General features: G+C 37.0%; 1 protein-coding gene across 4 annotated transcripts in view; it reads right to left on the bottom strand.

Annotated features, from left to right (window-relative positions):
- The window catches only part of CDC42BPA (CDC42 binding protein kinase alpha), a 193,056-nt gene that overhangs the window by 131,940 nt on the left and 34,842 nt on the right, over nt 1-26,274 (bottom strand). The window lies entirely within an intron of this gene.

A 26,274-nucleotide genomic window follows, 5' to 3' on the forward strand; every position in this document is an offset into this window, starting at 1 on the left:
ATGAAGGGTTCATTCTGGAAAAAAAAAACGGTACTGTATTAATTTCTCTGTCAAACAGCAAATCAATATTGTATTCTATGGAAAATTAAAATGCTGATGAAAGATTACTGGAACAGTAATACTGCCCTAGGCTATGTATCATGCAATATTTCTGCAGACCACTTCTCCAAGATAGAGGACACTTAGTAGTTAACCCTTGGCTTGCAGAAGTGACAACAGCTGTACTTCAGACATTATTAACATATTGAGTGACAAAAACCAAACAGATATAAAGTTAACTGTCATTTCCCTTCCCTTTTTTTCCTCTTTTATATTGTCTTTGAAGCAGTAAGCAAGAGAAGGTATCACACTCCAACGAGGTAACCCCAGCACTCTTCGCAGTGAATTGGTACCAGGAGAACTGCTCTTTCCCTCTTTCAGCCCCATCTAGCACTACAACCAGTCAATCCACTGTCATTATCACACACTCAGTGCATACATACAAAACATTTAAGCAGATGATGAACTAATCCCCCCCCCCCCAACCCCAAACCTCCAACACCACACCACAACCTTTGGGAATAACAAAAAAAAGCCCCTTAAATAACTAAGTAGGAAGAGGAGTTCTTTTTGCAAATAATTGTTTTAATTCCTGTCTAATACTTTACACAAATGAAATCTATTATTAAAATAGAAGCTTCAGCAAAAATGGTTCATAAAAATTGCACATAGGAGACGACTGTATAACCCAGGGTAACCCAGCAGCACTGGAACAGGCCTCAGAAGACGCAGGTTCAATTTCTGGCTCAGGGGCAATCTTTCTGAATGATCCTAAACAAGTCACACCAGTTACTTCCTCCACAGCTTCATATCAACCAAAGGGGGATAGTATTCTTCTAACAGACAGGACATGCACCACTGCACACTTAGACCAAGATAAAAACAAAATGAGAAAATGTAAGGTAGCTGTTTTATGTGGCCCACAAAAATCTTCTAAGCTTATGCTTTCATGAAATAGGGATTCATCTGTATCCACTTGTATCTGCACAGAGCCTGAAGGAATTCATACAGCTCTAAGTGTATTGAAGAGCTGGAACAGACACCATTTTGCAGTGCTAGTTGTCAAGAATTGTGCTTCTGAACAGAAACAGGAATTGGTTTTCAACAGCTCCAAAAGCAAATGACACTGCACAACAACTAAAGTGCACCTAGACATGTGCAAGAAATCCAACTTGGATTCTCCTAGAATTCAGTGTTTCRGCTTTTTAAAGGAGGAAGAAAAAGAAGAAGGAAAAAAAAAGAAATGCACTTCAATTACATCAATGTTATGAATTAATCTATCTAAAAACCTAATACTTGTGTATATAACTCATCATTCAATTCAGAATTTTGATATTAACAGGCACACCCCTTCAAAGCACTATAAAATCCTTCTCCACAAATCTGCTGCCTACTATTCAGAAAAGCAACTTTATAAACTGAGTCAATATACAAACTACCAAAAAATCAGTAAATTTTTAAAACCTAACAAAACCACAAAGCTTCTTTGCCCCAAATATTTTACAGATTATTTAATCCATAAATTAACATCAGTCACATCTAAAAATTAACAAAGCAAAAACATAAGGTCTTATCTTTCTCCTGTTAAGCAATACAGCACAACTCCCATTCGTGCCAAAGGTATAATGGATCAAATTCTGGGAAGGTATGCATTTCTACACTCCTGAATTAACCAAAGAAATGTGGTAGCTAAGTATCCACTAAATGAAACAGCTGTAAAATGAAGACTAAGCTTCCTCAAAATTAAACAGTATTAACCTTCCTCAAAAAGTAGTACAATTGTGCAAAAAGAAAATAAACTAAACATACTTGAATACCTAGGTAGACTAGCTAGCTAGAAGCTCTTCGGAGGAAAGGCAGACCCAAATGTAACCAAATTCATGGTACTGTTAAACAATAAACCAACTACTTTCATAATTACTCCAGACATTGTCCTATAAGTAGGATTTAGATTTCCTAAGAAACTGGTTTTGTTGCATTAATCAGTTACAGTGACATCCAACAGTACTAACAGAAGCATTCATAAATAACAAATAAAGTGGGGAACAGGCTTCAAAATTAAATTTTTTCTGCCCCATTATAAGAACAACGTCAGCAGCTTTTAAGAAATCCAAACCATTTCACTTCAAGTTCAAATTTCCAAGATTTGGGGAGAAAGAATTAAATTTGGTTCTGATTTTAAGAAATAATATGGAGAACATATGCAACTGTATGTAACATGGCAAGTTGAATTTTCTTATCAGACTGGACTGATACACTCCCAAGTCAAAAATATTAAATATTTATTGTATTTCAGATCCCCCCCCCAAGTTCTTTAAAGTTATTCTGTGCATAAACAACAACACCCTCTTCCTCAGCACTCTGTTCGCCCGCTGCTAATGCTCAGGGCTTAGTGCTTCCCTCCTTATTCTCACAGTTTCACTGCAATAAAGGGGTATTTCTGAAGTTGACTTATTAACTTTGCATTCTTGCACATAAGAGATTGAGACCGTGTTACAAGCAAAAAACCCCAAACAAACAAACAAACAAACAAACCAACCAACCTCCAGTTAGCACTGCTTGTATCCACATACAAGCTGAAATCCAAACTTGGAGAAAAGAAGTGCAATAGCTGCACACACTCTGGCAAGGTAACTGGAAGATGAAGCCCCCAGCACAGAAGCGGTAGGTTTCACCTGGCTGGTTATGGGAGGAGCGGTAGGCTCAACTACCTGGAAATAAACCCTCTGMGTAGCTGGTAAGTAATTTGGAAATATGCTGCTTCTTGATTCTCAGATAATTTGACTGTACAAACTATTGGAAAGTGATAGCAGTTTTTTTTAAAAACTTTCATATCAGTCCTAGTTTTCCTTCCTATTACATCCCTGGCACTGTGGCGCCAAAGGCACAGACTCTGCAAGCTTTTCCTGACACACAGATTGCAAAGGCTGAACTAAGCCAAATTTCCTAAAGCTCCAAAGATGGGAGGAATCAATTCTCTACCAGGACTTACATTTGTTCTAACTCTAGAAAGATCAGCTTGTGCTTGAAAATTTTTAGTTTTTAGGTCCAAATAGTAAAGATGCAGCCATAAGATGGTGAGACTTTATTTYAGCAATACTTCTACTTTAAATTTATAATCAATGTATTCAAAGTATTTATTTACACAATTAAAATACAGATAGATTTTTTTAAAATGTGATTTGACAGAATTACTTTTATCAGGTTCACAGAGCTCCCTAAGCTTTCAATTACTCTTTTATACCTTAAAAATCTTTCAATAGACAAAGTGACAATGAAATGTACTGCCTTACTGGGAGAGCATAAGCTGTACCGGTACCAAGTGATTTAATACAACTATTAATATCACTGATGAATACAGTTTGAACAAATTAAAACAAGCCATTAATGTCTTTTAACTTATAAAACAACTGATTGAAAACAAAAGCGTAGTTCTCAACTACAACATTTTTTGACCATTATAGGCCTGGCTAGAGTACAAGGCAAAATATTTTGTTAACAAGCAACAGCATGGCTGTTTAAACCACAAAACTCTTGCTCATTTTATATTGTAAGGAAAGGCCTGTCATTCTTTAATTATTATATTTTGGAATCTTCCAGGGTTCCCATAGGGATATTGGAAAAATAAACATCATTAAAACTACTTCAGTAAAATATAGCAGACAAAAATAGGTTTGGATTAGTGCTAATGATTTGTAGTATCAGTGTTAGTGGAAAAATCTGTAAACCCTTCTCTGTAATTTCTTTATCGTCTCAAGCAACAGACATGTCAATGGATAATCAAACAGTTTTATAAAGAAAGATAGAGTCCAAGAAAAAAAAAAGAAAAAGAAAAAATATTGCCTTAGGAATGTGATCTAAATGGCTTGTTCAAAAAAAAAAAAAAAGGTCAATTTGCTTTACTTTATCAATGTTGTTTGTCTGCTGTGCAAACATCTGCTGTTCTTGTGGCAACAGCCATCTTAAGCAYAGAAAATTTGGCCAGGTCAAGGGTCTTGGAAGGCATATCAGCAGACAGCAGTTTCATACTTACAGCTTTCCAGACTGAGTTTAATAGGCAGATTTTTTTGCAACTGGCTTGGCAATGTCATATGAGCTGCTTTAAAGACAGCAATTTGCAAGGTCAGGGAATGGGTTTCTACGTGCAATGTGCTCCCAGGGGTGCCTGGAACGGAGCTCTTAAAATACACAGGTACACAATTCTCCTTCCCCTGCCTTCCATAAAAACAAAATAATAATAATGAAGTTAACAGCTAGAAAATAACACCTTTTTCATAAAGAGCTGCAGTTTCCTTGATCAATAATACTACAGAATGACACAATGTTTTTGCAGCTTTTTGAGAGCAAATGGTGATAGGGGAGAAGTAGGCAGTTTTCCTCAGTACTTCATTCAGTCTACAGAGGAACACAGAGGGATAGCTGATTTTCACACACACATACTCCTTTTCAAAGTTGCTAACCAAGTGTCATACAGACTAGAGAACAAAAATTTGTTGTGCCAAATCATATTCTCCTCTTCCCAACCAGAGGGTAAGTGTGGGCAGCACATCCCCTGCCTCCCCTCAAATTCTGAGCTCAGCAGGAGCTGCGAGTTCACTATATAAAACTTTCAAATTCACCAGCACGCTCTTCGGCCCCAAGCTGGCAAGCTGCAATGCAGAGCCTATACAGGAGGTTACTCTGAAATTACTCTACGCCACTGTCAATACCTGTGGAGGAGGCAGACTAGATATGCCTTTATCTATAAGAACTCATCTACAAAAACACTGGCCACCCAACCTGGCCAACACCTTCTGGTCTCAGCCTGCCTGGGAGAACTGCACCACCACCCTCGTGGAGAGCTTCCTCGTACTTATTCAATCAACTACAACCAATCTCAGAACTCACTCTAGGGAGAAAACAATCTATCCAAGTAAGCAAGCTACTAGGAGTAAGCTGCTAGTAGCAGTAATCTTCAAGTTCTCTATGTCTGTGTGTGTCTTTCCCCATGTTTTATGCTCTAGCCATTCATTCCACTTATGTTTATAATGCATTCAAACAATAAACATCAGTAAAAGGAGAACTGTACAAGCGTCTGAGAGTTTTCCAGTTGGAACTTAAATGAAGCTTCATTGGCAGTAACATGTTACAGTTACAAAAATGGTCCAGCAGAAGAGAGGCAAAGCAATGGATTCTGGAGCACTGACACTGAGCTTCAACACTCTGCTTAGCATATTTGCAAAGAGGAAAAGAAGCCGTTATTAGCATTACTTACAGCATATTTAACCCCAGGGATATTTTTTTAAACTGTTGGAGATAAAATTCCATCACTTCCTGAAGATCTGATACAGGGAGGACAGCGACAGATGATATTCCAGTACCATCTACTGATATTCCAACATCAATAYTGCAGTATGAGTTACACTCCCTTCTCACCTCTCAGAAATACCCAGCTTAGTATTGCGATTCTAAATATGCATGACACCAAGCAACATCAAAATAATAGAACAGGAGTATTAGTGTCTCATTTGCAAAAGTAGCCTTGTGCCCCTGACCCTAGCTGGCTTGTGCTAGCTCTGAAGCCCCCGCGCTTGCTGGGGGGATGGAGCGAGAGGCTGTGCTCCCTTCCGCCTCCCCACCAAAGCACTGCCATGAACCAGAACTGTTGCGCACAGAGGTTGAAATTAAATCCAAGTGAGATGAAGATCATGTTGACTGTTTGAAGAAAATGTTAATCATCTGCAGGCTTGGAGCAGCAATTGAAAATGCACACCCACAGCTGCTTCAGAAAGAAAACAACACAGAGCAACGCTGAGGAATTCTGATTCTTCTCAGTTCCTCACTAATGCCATAGCCGCTTTTTGGATAAACAGGCCAACTAACTCCGCTTGGGTAGGAGATGCTCTTAAGGCTGGCAGGTCTCAGGAAGATATCCAGTGTCACTTCCCAAAGGAATTACAAAATGTGCTTCCACAGTGATCCGGTTACCACATAGCAAAACCAGCCTTCTGCCCACTGCATTGTTCAATGTAAAATACCATGTCACGTCAAAGATTCAGAAGATAAAAACTGCATCCACTAGAATTATCAACAGCAACAGTAAAAGTTCACTAAATCAAAAAAAAAAAAAAAAAAGTAAGTGAGAGAGTGCGTGCGCAATCCAGTTGCTTGCCACTTCCCAGGATAAGCACCTTTCTTCCACTATTTAAAAATAATTATAAAAATATATATGTAGTTTTCTAGTGCAAAGCAGAAAGGTCATATGACTATCATGTAAGAGACTACTGAAAGGCATTATGCTTTCTCATCAAAACAGGCGAATAATACATTGATAGCTTTGTTTTAAGAAACATTCTGTAGTTTTGAAATTTCTTCAAGAGGGCTTTTTTATTATTATTATTCTTTAAACCCTGGAAGGAATTTAATAAGTGTTCTTATTTTACAGGCCCAAAGTTGTTGGTCCCCCCCACCCCCCACTGGCTTCTATCAGCTGTGATTATGAAATATGTAAACAGTATTTCTGAGTTAAGACAGAAAGCAACTGGAGGTTTCAGAGAACTCCGCAGAAGAGGTGTGTGAGAATCCTCCTCCCAAAATAAACACTACTACTAAAACCAAAGGAGAAATAACTGAATCAGCAAGGCAGAGCTGCTTAAAGCCTAATTTAATTGAAGGGAGAAGGAAAGGAAATCTCCTCTCTTCTCCCCCTGCTAAGATTGCCAAAACAGCGCAAGAAGCTTGGTTGCAGCTTCTGCCAACTCTCCGCAGAGCAAATGAGGGGCAAAACCCTCTAGTCAACAGTGATAGCAGCTGAACCACAGAACATTATTTAAGGCAATGTAAAAATAAAAGCCACAAATACCTTTTTCAGTTTTAATAGTTAAGATTGTTTTCACCCTCTCAGAACTTTTTTTAACATGTTTTTTGTAGCGAACAGTAAGTGCCAACATCTGTAAGTACAAGTTAAGAATCTGGTGTTTTCCAAGAATGAGAAATATGCCCACAAATGCCTTTACTACGGTATAGACAGACACAATATTCTGGGTCCTATTCATCTTGAAAAAGTAATCTGTTCTCATCTAAGTCAGCTGGAGACCATCCAGCCATCTTTGGCTACAACTACCACAAAAAATTCTTCAACGAGAATTTTAAAATCAGAAATAAAATAYCTTTCCCATATATATGAGAGTAGTTCTGTTTTTTCCCCCCCAGACTCAGATGAAAAAGTAATCCCAACATCCACGAAACACCCACTGCAGATCTGGGCAATATTTCTATTCCACATTAAAATATAGCCATTATTTTTGTATTACCATTCTTTCTCTTCACAAAAATTCCAATAAACCACCTTATGTTTAAATACTATTATATTAGCAGCAAAGTGAAGTATTAAACTTTAATTCATCCTGCTGTGCACAGGAATTTTGATGCAATTCTGTTAGCACTGTCAGGATAATTTTTACTATAAGACTTCTGTTTCAGCTAGTAGAGGGTGGAAATGCTCTGGAAGCAAATCAAGAGTACATACAGAAAAATTCTGTGGTATTTAGAAGTCCTGTAAGGCTAATGAAGTAGAAGGAGAAAGCTGGTATTTAGAGATAGTTGATATTCAACCTTAAAAGGCTGAACAATCCTTAGACTCTGTCCCTCATGCTGTCATGGAGCTGGAGACAAGTCAATGAAAATCGCACTGCTGACAGTTGAGCTTAAAACTTTGCATTCCTCAATATCTGACATATAACTCAATATGCTGGTACTTGACTGCCAAAAATCTTGGACATTTGAGCTGCGATTAAAATCAATTGGATCTGGGCTTATAATTGCTAAACATTCTCAAAAAAATACCAGGCATCAAAATGAGTATTTTAAGTAGAATTCTTACTCCCTCAAGGCATTACTTTTTATCTGTAAAATGAAGGTATCACCATCTAACCTAACTAGGTTCTTGAAAAGTAAAATCTTACTTTTTGTAAAAGATTACATATTCATTACATGAGTATCAGAGAAAATTTTTAATCTTATTCAATGAACAAAGCATGAAACCACACAGTAAATTTCAAGGAGAAAAAAAAATAGAATGATTGCCTGTCAAAAAACTGCCAACCATTCTAAAGAACAGATATTTTGTGACCACAAAGGAAGCCCATAATACACACACTCAAGGGATCTGCAGAGGCACCATCAATTCTGAAATTTCCTTTGTTCTGCATGCATGGTTTTGCATCCTTAATAAAATACTCAGTATAAATTTTATTTATAATTTAAGTAATCCTCTAAATTAAAAAAGAAAATTAACCCTCTCTAGAAATTCTGCTGCATACTGTAGTAACATAGAAGTGTTCTGCCAGCACAAAGCTAACAACTTAGGTCCACAGAACAGGCATTTAATCCTTGATCTCACTGACTAAAGGATGGGTGCTGTCGGTTGTCTCTCTCAGCGTGCCTCGGTGCTAATGAAGCCCCCCCACCTCCCGCTCAGTTTCACAGGTATTTCACAGCACGATGGAGCAATTTGGAAACTCCAGTTCCATTTCAGAAGCTAGAGGAAGAAGGATTTTAAGACATACTCAAGTCTGAGTTACACTCCCTTCTCACCTCTTACAAATACCCGACCCAGTTTCAGCTCTTCCCTGCTGTGACTTCTCATCCCAATATTTTTGGTTTTTTATCCCAACTATTCAACCCTAATCTCTCTCACAAGGCTCCCTGTCCAGCATTTATCACCTGCCTTGTCCCCAGTCACAGTTTTGCCACCCTACCTGATGGTTTCTGCCCACAGTCTCTTCTCAAGCCTCAGTTTTCTCCACATTCATACCTTGCCTACTTCTTAGATCTGTGGCTACTCAAGTCTCCCTTTTTAACTCGAGGCTTCCACCTCCTTGTCCAGCTGCCACAGAAGCCACCATGTGAACCTAGTTCTTTCTCTTTCCAGCCCTAACCACTGGTTCTCCAATTTCCTTTTTTACCTTTTAAATTCTTGTCTGCCCGGCTAGGGTCCCTCTCCTCCCTCTCTCCTGAAGCCCCTGGGACAGTGAGGAAGCCCTGCCAGCCTCCTTGCCCAAATTCCCTTTTGCCTTTCATCACAACATCTAGCCTTGAGCATCTTGCTCCAGTTTATTTTTCATTAAATTACGTGTGACTAACAACAAGTACTTGAGCTATACAACATCAGCCAGCCTTTTCATTATTAAAATTTTAAATTAAGACCGTTTTTCAGTCATCCATATAAAGCAAATATCCTGAGGTCAGCCAGTTGATTTTCTGCTGATACTGAGGGCTTCATTATACCTTAGGTGAGCAGTCAACCTTTCTCATTTTCTTTTAGAAGAAAAAAATAAATCTGTAAAAGCTCTGTAAAACTGCGTAAGCACTTTTCTCTTCTTTTAATTAGTTAAATGATATGCTCTAAACCATAGTGGAGGGAARAGAAACCCCTCAAACATCGTTTTTCCTCCTCCAGAAAGAGTTTTGTATGGTAGCTATATATTCTCAGCATATACTTGCACTTAAAAACAGAACATGTCAAAATGCAGACTCACCAAGTCTTGCACTCCTTCATCATGGTGCTTTTACCCCCAGATGCTCACTGCACAGCAGGGCAGACTCTTTCCCACAAGCTCCAAGGGGCTTGGAGCAGAAGGCTAGTAATACAGCTGAGCTACAACTGTAGGCAAATTCTTCTGCAGGACATCACAGATGAGCACCCGTCATATGAACTGACATATCATATAACAGGATACCTTGATTCCTTTCTAAAGGAATCTCTTCAGCATGCCTCACTGACACTATTATTTATATTTGCTTTGCAACAGATCTCAGCAGCCCAAATCAGAACTGGAGCTCTCTTGCTGGCAAATATTGTACAAATGCATACAAAAATAATCCTAATTCCACCCTTATTGACAACACATTTGAAATGAAAATTGGGATATAAAGTCAAGCATTCGTGTTCTATACCTGACTAGACTTCGGAGTTCAAACATTTTAAATGTTCAAAATTCAAAAAAAGGAGGATTTGATACTACATATGTCATGAGGGAGCATTAAAATACACACTGATCTTGCATTGTACAGGAGTAGAAAGTTAATACTGTGAGAAGTAACTTTGTCTAGGTTAAAACAATTCACATTTTCCAGTTATATTTTTAATTTTCTTTAGAAGTAACCTTTCACTGTCATTAGAGCTATTAAAAAAAATATACAGCATTTGTGATCCAGATAAATAAAAATTGATTAGTTTAGTCTGCATTAGTTTAACACTGGCTCATTTGAGTTCTATGAGCTACTCTGAAATTAGTAAAAATAAGAAAACAGTTCATACTGCACTTCATTAATACATCACAATAAAATCCTCCTTCTGACTGTTAAGCCGCTATCAGTGCAATGAAAAGAAAAAGGGCACGCTACTGGAACCTGCAGCGCTGTTTTCAAATTCTACTCTAATTTCAAGTTCCCAGTCACTAAAGAAAACACCCTACCTAMCTAACGAAAGAACAGACATTTTTCAAGCTGCCAGCTCAAACTCCTCCTCCACACCCCCCCCCCATCTTATTGCCATCACCCCCTACTATTTCAGCTGTAAGAACTGCCAACTATTTCTTTTGCTTGCTCCTTGTATTCAAGCTGGACAATGAAACCAAATGTGTCTGTTATTACCTGGTTCTCATACACTGGCTCAACAATAATAGGACAATAATTAAAAAAAAAAAACTCAATACTAAGTCATGTTTTACAAACTCTTTTCAGCATCACTACATTCTAGGAAGTTATGGCTTTAACAGTAATACTTTAATAAATTAACAGCATCCCTAACAGATCTTTAAAAATCTTAGAACTTCAGCAGTCTTTCAGTTTAAGTTACCTTAAAACTAACATTACTAAATTTAAAAAATAATTAAGCATTTGAAAGCTCAGTGCCATCAGAATGTAAATTGCCTATAATAATCTTGATTCGCTCCACTTCAGAATAAAGACCATATCATAACCCTTAAGTACCCAACCACTCACCAGATTCAATGCTATTTCTCGACTACAGTCATGTTTGATCAGATAAGTGAACACTGTAAAATAATACTGATTAAGATATTTGCATTTCTAATAAATTTCATCTCATAGCACTTTAAATCACTCAATCTTCAGTGCAGCTAAATCACTTAAACTACTACTACTAAAAAAAATAAAAATAAAATAAAAATCCTCATYAATAAAACCAGATTTTCAAGAGAACCTTCATTTTGGAGATAAGACAAACACATTACCTAAATGCCTGTGCCTATCTCACAGCATTCAGTTTCTGCAAGTAAGAAGTTCCCTCATAAACCTGGTGGGCAAGGGCAGCAGAGCAGAGATTCTTGCACCACTTTTTGCTTTAACCCACACCTCCTTTGTATCACCAAGGATGTAGCAAAGAACTATTCTGGAATCGAGAATACTGATGCATCAAATTCTTGATAAAACCAAAGAGAATTTTTAACTTACTTTTTATTCAGTTTCTCTTTCAGTTTTTAAGGAAGACCTTCACAGTGCTTGTATTATCTAAATATAGAAAGGTTTTCAAGCCATTCCTGAAGCACAGATTATTTCAAATTAAACCTTCAGAGTTCCTACTGCATCAAGTGGAGGGGACTCCCTCAAAGCTGTGCATCTGAGCAGTCTTCCATGCTACTGAACACACCAGCTATCGCAGAATCAGAAATAAGAGAGATCTCAAACCTGCCAACTTTTGCATGCGTGTATTTGCAGGGTCGAGCTTAAATTAAGAGCCTTTTTTGATTCTTATTCCCTGCAATAAAGCAGGATTATATTGCTATGTGCCTGTTATAATAAACTACATTCAGATTAAAGGATTTGTTTATTAATACATTAACTAACAGTAATTTTTTATGACAATATAATAATTATTTTATAACAAGATGAGATACATTAATTAATTAGTTTTATTTATTGGCTTAAGATAAGAAGGGGAGGAGGCAAGTGACACTAACATTTTTCCTCTAAACCAAAGATTAGGTGTGTCCGCTCTTCAGTTGTTCAAACTTTCACTTATCAAAGACAAGACATTCTCATTATCAGCACACACTCTTCTCCRTTTTCAAACCCTAGCTATTTTTCCAAATCTTCTCTGCTTTCCTGCCAAATATGGACAGGAAAGGTGAGCTTGTATGCATTTGATGCACTGGAAAAGTGTTCTGCAAGTTTCTAAGTGCATAAAACATTCACCCAAGCTCTGAAAATTCTTTGAATGCTTTTTAGCCAAGTTTTATCTCAAAAACACTGTTTATTAGAAACTTGAAAGGAAATGTGTTTTAAAAAACATGACAAGACACAGCATACACAAACAAGTTGGAGATAAGTAAAGGGACAATAAGGAAGTTAGGGCAGATTTTCAGAAGAGCATAGAACATAAATGCTTTAAATATAGATGCAGTCAGTTGTCAGAAGAGAGAGCACCCATTTAGTTACTTTAGTAAAGCAATCACATTTCCTAAGTTAGCAATCCACACAAATTTTAGTTAGTGCTTATTTTTAAATATCATCAATCTGGTTATTTCATACAAATATTTAAATGGAAACTGCACTCCACTAAAAATGGATTCCAGTTACTGGTATTAAACATTTGAAAATATGATCAAGTCATTTTTAAAGCAAAATGAATCCTAGGAATTTAAGGCTTTTTACTCTGGAAGCAGCTTATAGAAGGTTTGTTCTAGTGAAAAAGTACTTGGAGGGAGGTGAATTCATAGCTCACTTTGCCAAACGTCTTCGCGTTCCACAGACCACAACAGAGCAAGTTAAGCAGTTCACAGTAAAATACAAACATGAATGTGTTTTTAGTAGGGATACATGACATCTCACAATATATGATGAAATACATGTTTACTAATTATTTCATCATCTTTCTCTGTTCAGCAAGAGGTCCCCGTTCAAGTATCTGGTTATGACACCTCTTCTTCCTCCAGACTTCCTCCTGACCGTGTTCTTGAGCAGCGATATTAAATGAGCGCAAGCGTAATAACAATGTGGAAGACAATCAAAACTTTCTGAAATTGGAATCCTACAAATCAATATGAAAACMGTACAAACACACTATTAATAAAAATGAAGATTTTTCATAAAGACTGATCAAGTGTTTATTTGAAAATCAGTTATATCTGAGGAATGGGTCATGAATCTATCCCTCCATATAATTGCCAAATAGAGCTTGTTATTTTAAACCATTCTTGAAAAATGTTCTTCTATAATAACATACCGCACTGCCTAACTATTAAGAAAAGCATTAGAACTGTGGCATTTTCCCTTGCACAGTTTGATTTTTTTTCTCCTAATCTCAAATCATTATGAAAGTATAGCAACTCCTGGCCCTTACTAACACATATTTTTAGATTGTTCCCCTGTATTACCTCAGAACCTGTGACAATATTCCCATTAGTTTTATCTTTGCTTCACAGCATTGATTTTCAAAAAAACCTTAATTTGTTGCTCTTTTTCAAATTCTCTAGCTATATCTTAGAAAATAAAATTGATTATTGAAACTAAATATAATATTCTGAGGCCTGTATTATGTCAAACATAAGGGAAAATTTAATGTTTATATGCTACACATATGAAAAAACATAAAAAAAAATTTCCCACAACAATATAATACTTTTGACTCAGATTCAATTCATCAATATGCAATCAGTATGCAATTCACACCTTACCAGCTTTCCTGCCATCTATATTAATGTTTCTTTCTACCCTAATCTTTCTCTGTTTGTCATAAACAGATAGTATTCAACTGCTTGTCAAAATATAATTCATTTATCTCAAAGTGCATTAAAAAACATCTTTACAATCAGAAGCATACACCTGGAAAACAGAAATAATTCAGTCCAGATATAGTAACCACTGTAAGCCATTTCAGTAATATTCATTCAGAGGAAATGGGCTGCTTATCTAACTGCTGTAATGGAAAGGCCTCTCTTACACAATACGACATTTTGTGCTTACTTAATCTTGTTGTTTTTTCAGATAATCATGGCACACACAAAATTATTACAAACAGAAGCAAAAAGAAAAGTTACTATTTGGAATAGCCGTTTTGTACACTTTTGTTCCAGCTAGTCCACACAAAACAAGCAAGTAGAGGGCGCAGAAGTCAGCCCTACAAAGAAACGCAACAGAGTTGGTATTCAGAGACATTTGTTTTCCATCCTCTACATTTACACTTGCTCTCAGACCGACCGGGATTTATTTTTAAGTTAATGATTCTGACCAAGCATCCCCATCAACAACAAACTCCTTTACACACACAAACGCTGGAATCGCTGTCCGGAGGGTGACACAAAGACACAAGAAACACAGCTCCTGCAGTCACCGCGCGTGTCCGAATCCAGGTCTCCTAAGAAGCTGTAGTCCATCACCTAACACGACCAAGCAGATGACGTTTTAAGGAATTCACTGTCTGCATGTCGTGCAAAAGGATGCCGCCGCCAGCCGGGGGAGAGGCGCAAGCCTGCGCAGCCTGAGCCGGCTGCCCTCCCGGGGAGGCCGCAGTGCCGAAGGCCCCGGGTGGCCCCGCAGGAGCCGCGCTCGGGGACGCAGAGAGCCAGCGAACCCCTCGCCTACAAAAGCTTTAGCTCACAGACTCCAGCCAGGCACAGGGCACAAACAAGATGAAGCCAAGCTTTATTGGTCACTTCTGCTCATGAATTTTTTTTTTTTTTATTGTGCCTGTCTCCAGATTTCCAGTGTAATAACTAGCAGCTACAACTGTTACAGAACTGATTGCTCCCTCCAGCTCTCTCAGCAAACTGATTAAAAGAAAGTAAAAATAAATATTTTGTATAAAGTTTGGGCAACTCCAAGAAATAACAGCTTCTCTTACTTACAGCTTCATTTAAGACACAAACATGGAAAAGATGATGAGCAGCAAAGCGAGATTTCACTTGACTGAAGATAAGAATTCTTTTGCTAGAGGCCTGACAACCACAAAACATTTTTCCCAGGAAAGTAATTTAATACACATTAATTAATTTGGGCAACTACTGCAGTGGGCTTTCAAGATCTCTTGGGCCCAAATCCTCAGCAGAATGCAAACATTTAACTTCTATTGTAATAAGTAGGACACATGCCACTAAATAACTCTATCGACCCTGACACAAGCTTCCAACATCAGGGAAGACAAAATTATAGAAAAGTGAAAATTATTTGCATACACAAGGCTTCATTATAAATGAAATGAAAAAGGAAGCCAAGATAAAGCATAAGCTTCATAAAAATAACTTTTTTTTCCCTTTTTTCCTTTTTTTTTTTTTTTTTTAAAGTTATTCAAGCAGAAGCAAGATACTCACGAATTAGGTAGGTAACTCTGAAGACCTTATCAGGCTAACATTAGCCTGCAGAACCAAAAAGCCAAAGATGTTTTAGAARGTGAGAACTAAGAATTCACTTGTGCATTAGGAAGATGTCCAAGTCCATAAAAAGGAAGAAATTAATATTCATAACACACTCCCCCTCCCACACACCATTTTGTTTATATTTCATTGCAATTTTTATCTATTTACGCAGAGGGCTAAACCAAATTAAAATGATAGGGAGAACCTTGATATGATTTTACCATGAAAAATATTCCAAACGTTTATTGTTTTTTTGCATTTAACTGTGATTGTTTCCCTGATTTAAGATAGATATGCATTCTCACCTTCAAAGGATAACGAAGTTAAAACTTAATACATGAAAATCATATGAGAGAGAGAGAGAGAGAGAGAGAGAGAGAGAGAGAGAGATACACACTGATTGATGAATTAATTAGTGGCCTATGTTAACAACTACTACTTTTTCATAGCTCACTCCCAGACAGTTACTCGGAGGGAAGCTTAAAATAAGTTTATTTTCCCCTCAAGTATTTCTAAGTACTTCTCACATAATCTTTCCATCAAACATCAGCTTATCCACCTAACTTTTAGAATGAAGTTTTTTGGGCAAAAGATTACGGGCTTAGAAGCTGAATTCCAAAATTGATGCAATATAAAGGTTTCTCAGATGGCTTGCACAACCCTTGCAAATGATTGTTTCTACTGCAGTCAGTTAGTGCATGTTTTCCTAGCCACTGCATTATTAAGATAGTTTTCCCTAATTAGAAATTCTTTATTTTTTCGGCTGTGGTCCCTGCATTAAGCCAAAGCGCACTGGCTCACCCCAATGTACCAACCTACAAAGGACCAATATTCACTGCAGAGATGAATCTTAATGCTTGCTCCTTCCAACTTTCTAATAATGAACCTTTCAGTAGTATTTCAGGTGTCAAAAGAATCTCTAGTTCAGCACAACTGTTCATTTAAGTCAGCCACTACCGGCTGTTAGAAAGAATACATATTTGTTTCAGCCCAAAGGTAGTATTTTATTTACTTTAATTCATGCTCAAAGATAGTAGCACCACTATTAATTATAGCAGGCTATAGTATACAAGCTGCACAGATGAACTTTTCACCTATACTGTGTTAAAGTACTTCCTTACAAACCTAAGGATAAATACCATGCCTTCATCTTAAAATCCTTCTGAACATTGCAAAAAAAGAATTCAACTTGAACTCAAGAAGCAGTGACTGTTAGTAACTTGAGTTGAAAGTCATTAAAATAGACATTTACTTTAGCTTTTCCTCACTGTTACCAGTTGGCAGTGTAAGTTGCCTAGGCTCCATCTGTGAAGCTGAGGATCAGTTATGCTGTAATATTTCCCCCATCTACACTTACACTTTTTAGTACATTTTAGAATAAGTGTGAATTTAGTATTTGTAAAAGTTAGTGAACAGTACTGGCTGTCTGAAGCAAGGGAAGGTCAAGTTTCCCTTCAGTATACCAACAAACGTGCATTATCTGAGTAAGTTTTCTACAGATGAAGACATTTCATTCAAGACATGTATCTCTCCGTTGATATTAATACAACTACTGAGATTAAATAAACAAGAAAATGCATTAGATACACTTCAATCAGCAGGGCCTAATGAAATTTAGCCCAGAAGGAAGTAGAGAAGGAAGTTAGAGATTCTCTTCGAGAACACACAGAGAAGGAGCACAGTTCCAGAAGACCCCAGAAGGACAAACAAGGAATTCTGATTTTTTTTAATCAAAATTTTAAATCTAAAATGTAATTTTTGGATTTTTTTTTAAATCTGAAATCTGTTTTATAGCTATCCATCTTCAAACTCCCAAAATGTACTGTAATGAATTAATAAGCAATCAGTTTTTAAACATTTCAAGCTGATAAACACTAACTGGATCTGAGAGCCTACTGGATTAAAGGGGAAAGCAACAGATATAGTTTTTCTTGATTTCAGTCATGCTCTTGACACAATCCCACATGACAGCTTACTAAACTAACTAGAAAAAATAAATCTACATCATAAAAGATTAACAGGACTCATTGTTAATAGTCCAGACAACACAGCAAAGATTTTTTTGGAGGACTGTTTTGGAGATCCTATCATTTAATGTTTTCACTAACAGTGAGGAGAGCAGAATAGAGAACACACTTAACGTGCTTTAAGGGGATATACTGGTATTGCAAACACTTTGGAGAACACTGTAGGAATTCAGAATTATCAGACAAATTAGAAGAAAATTGTCACCCAAAATCAGCATGATGAAATTCAATGTTATAAAATAACATACAAACAATTTAAGAAGAAATGAAAGGCACAACTATAAAACACGAAAAGAAATGTGAGAACTGACTAGGCAAGATTACTGTAGAAAGAGATAATTATACTGGACCACAAACTCTGAGTAAACCATGTGATGCTATTTCAAAAACGGTAAACGTTCTGGACTGTAGTTTCAGAATTGCTGTGCTGGAGATAACTACTCAACTATGATGGGGTCTTAGCTGTAGTAATGGCTCTAACTTCAGCATCATGCCCCAAGAAAGACAGGAAACCTAGCGGGTCAAGAAGAGAGCAACAACACTGACAGAAGCATTAGATTACATAACAGAAAACAAAAGAATCAGCATGAGATTTGATAGCAGTCTTCATAAACGGAATAGATTGCCAAAAAATGAAGATGGAAGCAATTCTTTTCTGAAGTCACAAAATGCAGAACAAGAACAAGTTTACATTCATGGGGTGAACTTAGAGCCAGGAAGATTCAGAAAAATGTATTATGGGAAAAAACCTTCCAGCTTTACGCATAATTAAATGGAGCCAGATACGTACGAAACATTGTGCAATTCGGATCTTTTAAGGATTTTAAAAATTGTTTAAACAAACACCTACAAGACATGGCCTAAGCCCATTTCATCTCTCCTGAGAGACAGAGAACAGAAGAGCTCTCTTGCATTCTCTTAYAGACTCACATTCCTAAGAATTCTACGATAATATGTTGTGACCAACATTGCTGTTACCATCCAGCGTACCACATAAACAACATCTCACCAGGTTATTAAAAATTAAATAAAATAGTCTCATTAGTACCGATTACTAGTGTTAGTTTGACAGCATCTGATCAAAAGGGGAAGCACAGTGTAAGATGGCATGAAAGTTAGTTGGTACGAGTGTAAAGAAAATGGCTTATTCTGCAAGCCTTTTATATGTGTAAAATCCCTTTCAAAAGGTGAATCAAATTCCACATCCACATCAACCATCTGAAAAATCTGTTCGTGTGCAGCCTGAAAGCACAATGGCAGAATTCAAGCTTGACATATGAGTGGCACCACAGGAGATCAACAAGTTACTGAATTTAGCAGTCTGAATCACTAGGGGACTAAAAGCATACGCTCTCCAGCTGAATGCCAATCTATTAATTTCCAATCATGAACTGTAAAGAATAGTGGGTGGGCATAAATTTGCTCATAGTTGGCTCAGTCCCAGTAAGCAAACAGACTGCAGCACTCAAAAGGAACTACCAGGGATAATGAAATCCTGATATAAATCAGTGAAGGAGTTACAACAACCAAACTTACTGCTCACGTATCACTTTTCCAAGGTTGTCATGGGATAAGAGGGAGTAGCCTGTGTAAACCAAGCTATTGAAAAAGGTTTTTTTATATATATATATATATATATATATATATATATATATATAAAACCCACTAAATGGAGCTTTCCACAGGAAGGGCATGTCTGTAGATAATGCCAAGCTTAAATCAACTCATCACCTCCAAACAAATCTCAACCAAAAAGACAACAAAAGGCTTTCAATTTCTAAACTTCTCCACAAAACAAACTAATAACCTCTTCTCAAGGCTCCTTCCTACCATGCAAACACATCCTAGTACAAACATGTAGATGAAGATATTTACATTCAGAGTCCTCTGAAAGAATAAAGTGATGTCTGAGCAGATGTAAGGATGAGGACAGCCTTCCAGGAGATGTTCTGGTCTACAGCTAGAGTTCATGGCTTTTTAAGGCTCCAGCTGTTTTTTTGAAACCAGGCATAAGAGAGGCAATTCTAAAGTACTTTAAGCAGCCATCCCTCCCTCAGCCCGTACCACAGCGCGGAAAGTGAAGAAGGTTTTTATCCCAGGCACCTGCCAAACTCTTATGGCCCAGACCCTGTGCAGAGATCACAGGAAACATGATTAGAACAAATGAAACCAAACCAAACGTTTCAACTCCTTCTGGCCCCAAACTCAGCAGACAGCAACAACTCTGATGTACTGGTAAAACAAGCAAAAAAACCTTTTGTGTGCAGTGATACTTGCCCTCTTCAGTGGATATTTGCACACAAGATAGGAAGCACACCCACTGCAGAACTATAGCAGGGATGAAATTAAATTTCATCAACAAAGTTGACAGGATGTTTAAAAACAAACAAACAAACAAACAAACAACAACCCCACAAGCTTACAACTGAGTTCCCAAGTTTGCATCTTAATTCTGAAGGAAGCAGCAAATAGAAGCACAACAAAGTGTTTTTTCCTCTAACTAAACAAGCCGCAATTTTTATGGACAGAAGTACTTTTCAATGCCAACACTAGTGACTTACATCTGTTATTAGAGGAACCAGTACACTTGAAAGGCTGCAAAGTCGTGTACAAAAAAAAAAAAAAAAAAAAATCTATGAAGAGACAGAAAATAAGGTGTCAGTGACTTTAGAAGACTTGAGGGAGGTGGACACAAAGTAATACTGTAATGCTGTTATTCTTAAAAGGGTCAAACAAAATTCTGCAATATATTAGATGTGTAACAATGTTCAAAAGAGAGAAAAAACTCAAAAGAACAGTTTAGGCCCTTGTGCTGTATCTAACTTTTAAATGAAAATAGATAATTATAAGGAAGAGATTACATGAATTCAGACTCAACCCTTTTCGCTTTAATGACAGACATTCCTATGTGTGAATAACTGTACAACTGCAATCAATATCTTACAATATCTGAAAGAAATAATTTTGGTATCTACTATTATCATCACCTTCTACAGGTTCAAAATACTGAGTGTCCATAAGTCAGCAGTTTTCCTGAAAGATTCAGGACTCTTCTTGAAAATGCAATTGATCTAAATATCAAAGATTACACAAACAGGAAGAACAAACAGCGTAAGTCTCTCGTCCTTAATAAGACAAAAACATTCCTCTCTGTTTTCGAAAACTATATAGTTTAAGACTCCATAGAAACAAGACGACTGTTATTTAATCAATAATATTAGAGGATTATTTATTGACATGATTGGCCTCATATCCTCCCAGAGGAAGTAAGAAAGCCATCTAAAAGCAGATTCAATTTCTTCATTCCTTCTTTTCTTCTTTTCTTCCTGTCAGTGGCAGCTGCTAGTCTCTTTTTCAAAGTCACCTCTTCTCACTTAGAAATGAAAATGTGTCTGAGAGCTAGCATAACTAGGTTAAATAGCAGCTGAGGTGGCAAGTCAGGTGACTGCACTATTCTGCTGCCCTCAATATAAGCACAGGGCTGCCGCTGCTGCCGCTGCTGCTGCTGCTGCTATTTTTGTGATTGTGTGCCCAACTGCAGGGTAAAACACAGCTTTTAGATTCTGCTATGTAAAAGGTGAAAGCACCTCTCCTCACTTGCTTTAGCTCAACTTCTTAAACAGCAGTATCTTCTTATTACTACAAGTAATAACAAAAGGGATTGCTACTTGTCACATGAACATTTGTTCTGATGAAATGTATTTAGAAAACTACTAGCCTAAACGAAACCTATACTAGTAAGAATGACTTCTAGCAGCTCTTTAACTATGTTATCAAACATTCTGGATAAAATTTTCATCTGACAGATTAAGCCTATTTAAGTAGTTTCCTGATTTGATCTTCTCTTTCATAAATTGTTCTAATCTGTAATTCATTGCAGGGTTCATACAAGAGCAATGAGAGAAAAAAATCATTAAATAAGAGATATAGATATCATTTATTTTTATTATATGTTGACACTCTAAGAGATATAATATGCAAAGTTAGGTACAAATATAAAACAAAGTGCTAGCACCTATTAGTAAGTGCTAGTGCACCTGTTAGTAAACTACAGAAACCCACAAATACTCTTAGTATTTGCTGTAAGCAAAAGTTACAAAAAGGTGAAACACTACATTCTCAAATTTTCTTTTTTTAAATAAATTTTATTTTGTTTTACCTCCTCTAACCTTGAAGAAGATTACACATAAATTACCCAAATTCATATTCAATAGATCTTCTACCCCAGAAAAATAAGTAAAATTTTCTCCCATAGTGCTCTATATGGCTAAGACCTTGAAACTAAGAAGTCCCTCTCCTACATGGTTGAAATAAAGCTAGTGTCATCACCAAGTTGAAATATTTTGCAAAAAATAGCCTTCATAGTCCTGGCACAATGAACTAACATTTTTTCCCTCTCAACTTTTCCAATCAACTTTGATGACAGACAGATTACCCCTAGAAAAACCACTTGGCCAGAAATTAAACCAGCTTTCCCAGTCCTACTTGTAAGCAATATCGTGTAGTACCTTCAGACCAGAAACAAAGGTCTCCAAAGAGGAGGTAAAATATTCTATGTGAATGAAGAACTGTGGAAGAATGGCTTTGCCTTGTATATTTAAATTCTGCTATTCTGTTCCTTGATCTGGAGCAAAAAGACAACAGGTTTTTCTGTCCAGTGTCACTTCTAACTCAGGATGGCAGTACTTTAACACAGCTTCAGAAGTACTGCATGCCCATCACTATACATCCAGGTTCATTTTTAAATTCATTCACTGTTTCATCCACAGCTTGATCATACTAAAGTGCATGATACACCTTTTTTTTTAAATAGATGAGTTGCCATCAAAAGAAATTTTACTTGGAAGAAAAGTTGATACTGTGCAGTTCTCTAGAATAATCTTTTTTTGCCCCATAGGAAATTGATGAGATACAAACAACAAACCCACATTGCATAATCGCTCCAATATTCATGCAAAGTATTCATTTGTGAATACATGAAATATCATGTAAGAGACAAAAATTAAAAACCACTCTTAAACCAAGAATTTCTTATTGGTCTAATATAGCTTATAACTCATGCCTGCAAGAACACAACTACTTACAGGAAAATTATACAGAACTCTACACATCCAAAGAACCAATTGACTGACAGACCTGGAGACACCCTTAGAAGGTTTGATAAATGAACAAAACTACTAACTATATGTAATAAAAAGTATCAAGATCAGCTGGCTGTTATTTGTTTTGATGAACCAGAACAAATGCATAGAAGTACTTCTGCTCCATGTAAAATTAGAGGATACCTGCCACAAAAACCTTTTATCTGTGTATAAACTASAGTCTTCTATATTTGGATTTATTTCCCATCACTGCACTACAGCATCAGACAAGCCCTAGTCATGGAGATACACCATCATGAACAAGAAAACCCAGGAGTCACTAGAAACTCAACTTGATAATCTGCATTCAGCTCTCTTTCAAAAGCTGGCATATAAATAAATACGAATTTAGCTTTCTGTGCCTATGCGTCTGAATTAAGGGTTTGTCTATACTGCAGACAGTGATGTAGTAATACGCAAGGAAAATGGAGTACCATAGAGTTATCTAGCCACTGTAGCATAGAGCTGTCCCCCTTGGAGAGAAAAAGTTTACTCAGGCTAATTTCAGGCAAATAAGAATAACAACTTTGTAACCCTAGCATTAGTAAGGATGTATTGCTATGACTAATCTAGTAGCACAGGATTCTCTATATTATATTATACTGTAGCATAGACATACTATTTCCTTCTTACGTTATCTCATCTGCCTTCGTAGCTTTTTCCCTGATTTTTCAAACCAGGCAGCCCCTCCACAAATCTYTGCTTATTTTTTTTACTCTTACTTAATATAAGCAATTGATCACTGCATAAACATAGCTTCCTTTCACCTCACTTTTACCATATTTTTGATTATTTCATTTGGTAACCATATGATTTTCATTTATTATTTTCATTTGGTAATAAATGTTAGCTGAATTTGGACAACAGAATAAACAACTCTGTTAAAACAATCTGATTGAATTAGGAGAAACAGCTATTTACTTTTGTCAACAAAAAGTCAGCCTGAGACAAACAGAGAGTTAAACTATACAGTTAGTTTGCAATGTAACCTGCAAAAATTCCTATATGCTCCCCTTTGAAATTGGTAATTTGACCATCCTATAGTGATCCAAAGTATATACTGAAAATGGAGCCTCATTTAAAAGGGTTGGAAAAAAGTTTCTGTTATGCCTAAAGACCACAGGAAAAAAGTTCTCATTTTAAATATGGATACAGCAAGGATTTAAACTACTCAAAAAGTTGCTCAGGATTTCAGTGCAAATGCTTTTACCTACTTCTTTCTTGGGTTTTTTAATTCTAATGTAAATGACCCCATGAAAGAAGAACTCTTCTAGTAGGATGTTATTCCTCRGTCATTGTGAGGACTTCCAGCTTCCTTCCTGTACCCTACAAGGTCTCATGATTAAAGTTGGGTGGCCGACCTGGAAAATTCTGCCTCATGTGATAAGACGCTACATTTCCAAAAGGACACAACAGCTAAGCACACAAGCCCTCCTTCAAACCCACAAAGAACACAGTACACTGAATAGGCTTTACTGCTGCATTAACAGTCGAAATGCAGAGCAGTGGAGGAAGCAAGGCTCTCCCTTCCTCATTTGAACTCACTCAACTGGCACAGGATCCCTTTCCCACTCTCCCAATCCCTTGGGTCCCTACAAATCAAGACCAAAACAGGACCCAGCTGTTTCGGCTTGTTGTTCGAGCCCATTGAATTACAGCTGGAAGGATGACTATTTCCTGGCAAAACTTTCCTCTGTGGTGCTTGTTCATGTGAACAAAACATACAGATTGATCAGGTATATTCAGGCGCAGCAGAGTATTAGGTTTGTTACACACACTGGCTGTATTCTGAAGAAGGTGTTTAAGTAGTTACAACTCAGAAGAATGCAACTGTAATTAAGCACCAGCAAATGAATTAACACAAGGAATACTAACAGCAAAGTAATCATAAAGATGTAGTCATTCTGTCCAGCAATTTGGATAGAAAGATCTTTCTGCCACTCAGTTTAAGGCCTGAAAGTCAGATTTATAAGCAAGATATTCGTAACACATTGTCATTCTACTAGATTATGCTAAGCTTGGGATTGTAGGTGCAAGATGAACAGTTATTAGAGAATATATACAAAGCAACTGTGTTAAATTTGGGGGTGTCAGTGGGAAGTAACTGTTTGAACTTCAAAAACATTACCAGTTTTATGTTTGCTAGCCTTTTCTCTCAAGATAAAGGAATATTGACAATGGTCCAGAGCTACACATGCTCCAGAGTAAAGGGCATCAGAAGGCCATCTCTGTTTGTCTGTGAACATACAAGAGAATATAATCCAAAACCACAACCCAAGCAATATTTGAAAAAAAAATTTCCCTACTACAGAATGACTCTAGTTGGTTTGAGACTAAACACAGGGCAAATACAAATTCAATCACTTTATCCCTATCTACAGACAGCTCTGAGTGACTGTAGGCAGAGTTTAAGATGCCTCCTACAAACATTCTTCAATTTAGTTTTATATTGGCCATGAACAAAAATTCCTGAGTGAGAGAACAGACAGGTATGCAATATCTCTTTCCCCTCTTCCTTCTATCAGCAGGTCAGAGAAGTCTTCCAGCTCATTAGCCTTTGACCTCTGGATTGCAAGAAGGAAATGAGAGAAACATACAGATACCAGCAGCCTTAAATGCTCTTCTGTACAGAAGTCCACATTTCCAATGGATATTTTCTTTAAGTCAAAAAGCTAGAAAGTCTTTGTTAAGGGATTCCAAATACTGTTTGTATTATCTTTGTAACTGATAACTTTTTCAAAAGCTCTAATGAGGCACATTAAATTTAATGTCACTACCTTAATAACCATAATACTGTGCCTTTGTTAAAAGATGCATCTTCATAAAATACTACAGCTTTCCCTTTTACATATTCGGCACTTTAACCTCATAACATTTTCTTAACGCACACTTGTGATAACTGCAGCATAGCCAAAAAACAAAGCCACTTCCAGGAATGGCATAGCAAATCTCTGGTACACAGTCTTATGGGGTCAGAACTGGTTTTCCTAGGGAAGTTCATAACAGAAACTCACTTCAGAAAGATAGTTGTTGGTGCTCAAAACCATAAAGAAAAAGAACAGGCCAGGAAATTCAAATAATGACAGCAGGAAAAAGCCTCCAGCCAGTTTTCCTCAAACTGCCTACAGCCCACTTGTAATAACTGATACCACACAAATCCTATAATCATGCTGTAACACACTACTACATCCTTTACTTTGTCCAAAAAAAAAAAAAAAAAAAAAAAAGAGACAAACCAAGAACTCTTGAAATAACTATGTTCAGAAATACGTCCATTCCACATGTGCACAGACATTAAAGTTTTTAAAAAATCAGCTGTAATAAAATGTTCCATGCTTTCCCTGTGTATAGTATTAATTTTACTTTCTTTATAATATCCTTTTTGAACACTGATTACCTTCATTACTTTTTATGCTAAGGAAGGGATGTGAACGCATAAGCTGCACAACACATGGAACTAAGTTTAGAAAATTCAGCTTTTTATGGCTCTGCCAGTATTTGCCAGGACTCGTAAAGAGTAGTTGCCTCTGCTGCAGAGTTATTCCACACTTTCTCAGAAACTCACTTTCACCCGTAACTCACGATTTGCACATCATCCCACCTGGGATCTACTCTATTACACAGCTCTCCAAAGTTCCTGTTACCATGATGCCTAAATAAGCTCCCAGGGACACGAGTTGTGCATAGCTGCCATGCTACTTGGCTGCCTTG

The sequence above is a fragment of the Apteryx rowi genome, unplaced genomic scaffold (genome assembly GCF_003343035.1).
Source record: "Apteryx rowi isolate R43461 unplaced genomic scaffold, aptRow1 scaffold_169, whole genome shotgun sequence".
Taxonomy (NCBI): domain Eukaryota; kingdom Metazoa; phylum Chordata; class Aves; order Apterygiformes; family Apterygidae; genus Apteryx; species Apteryx rowi.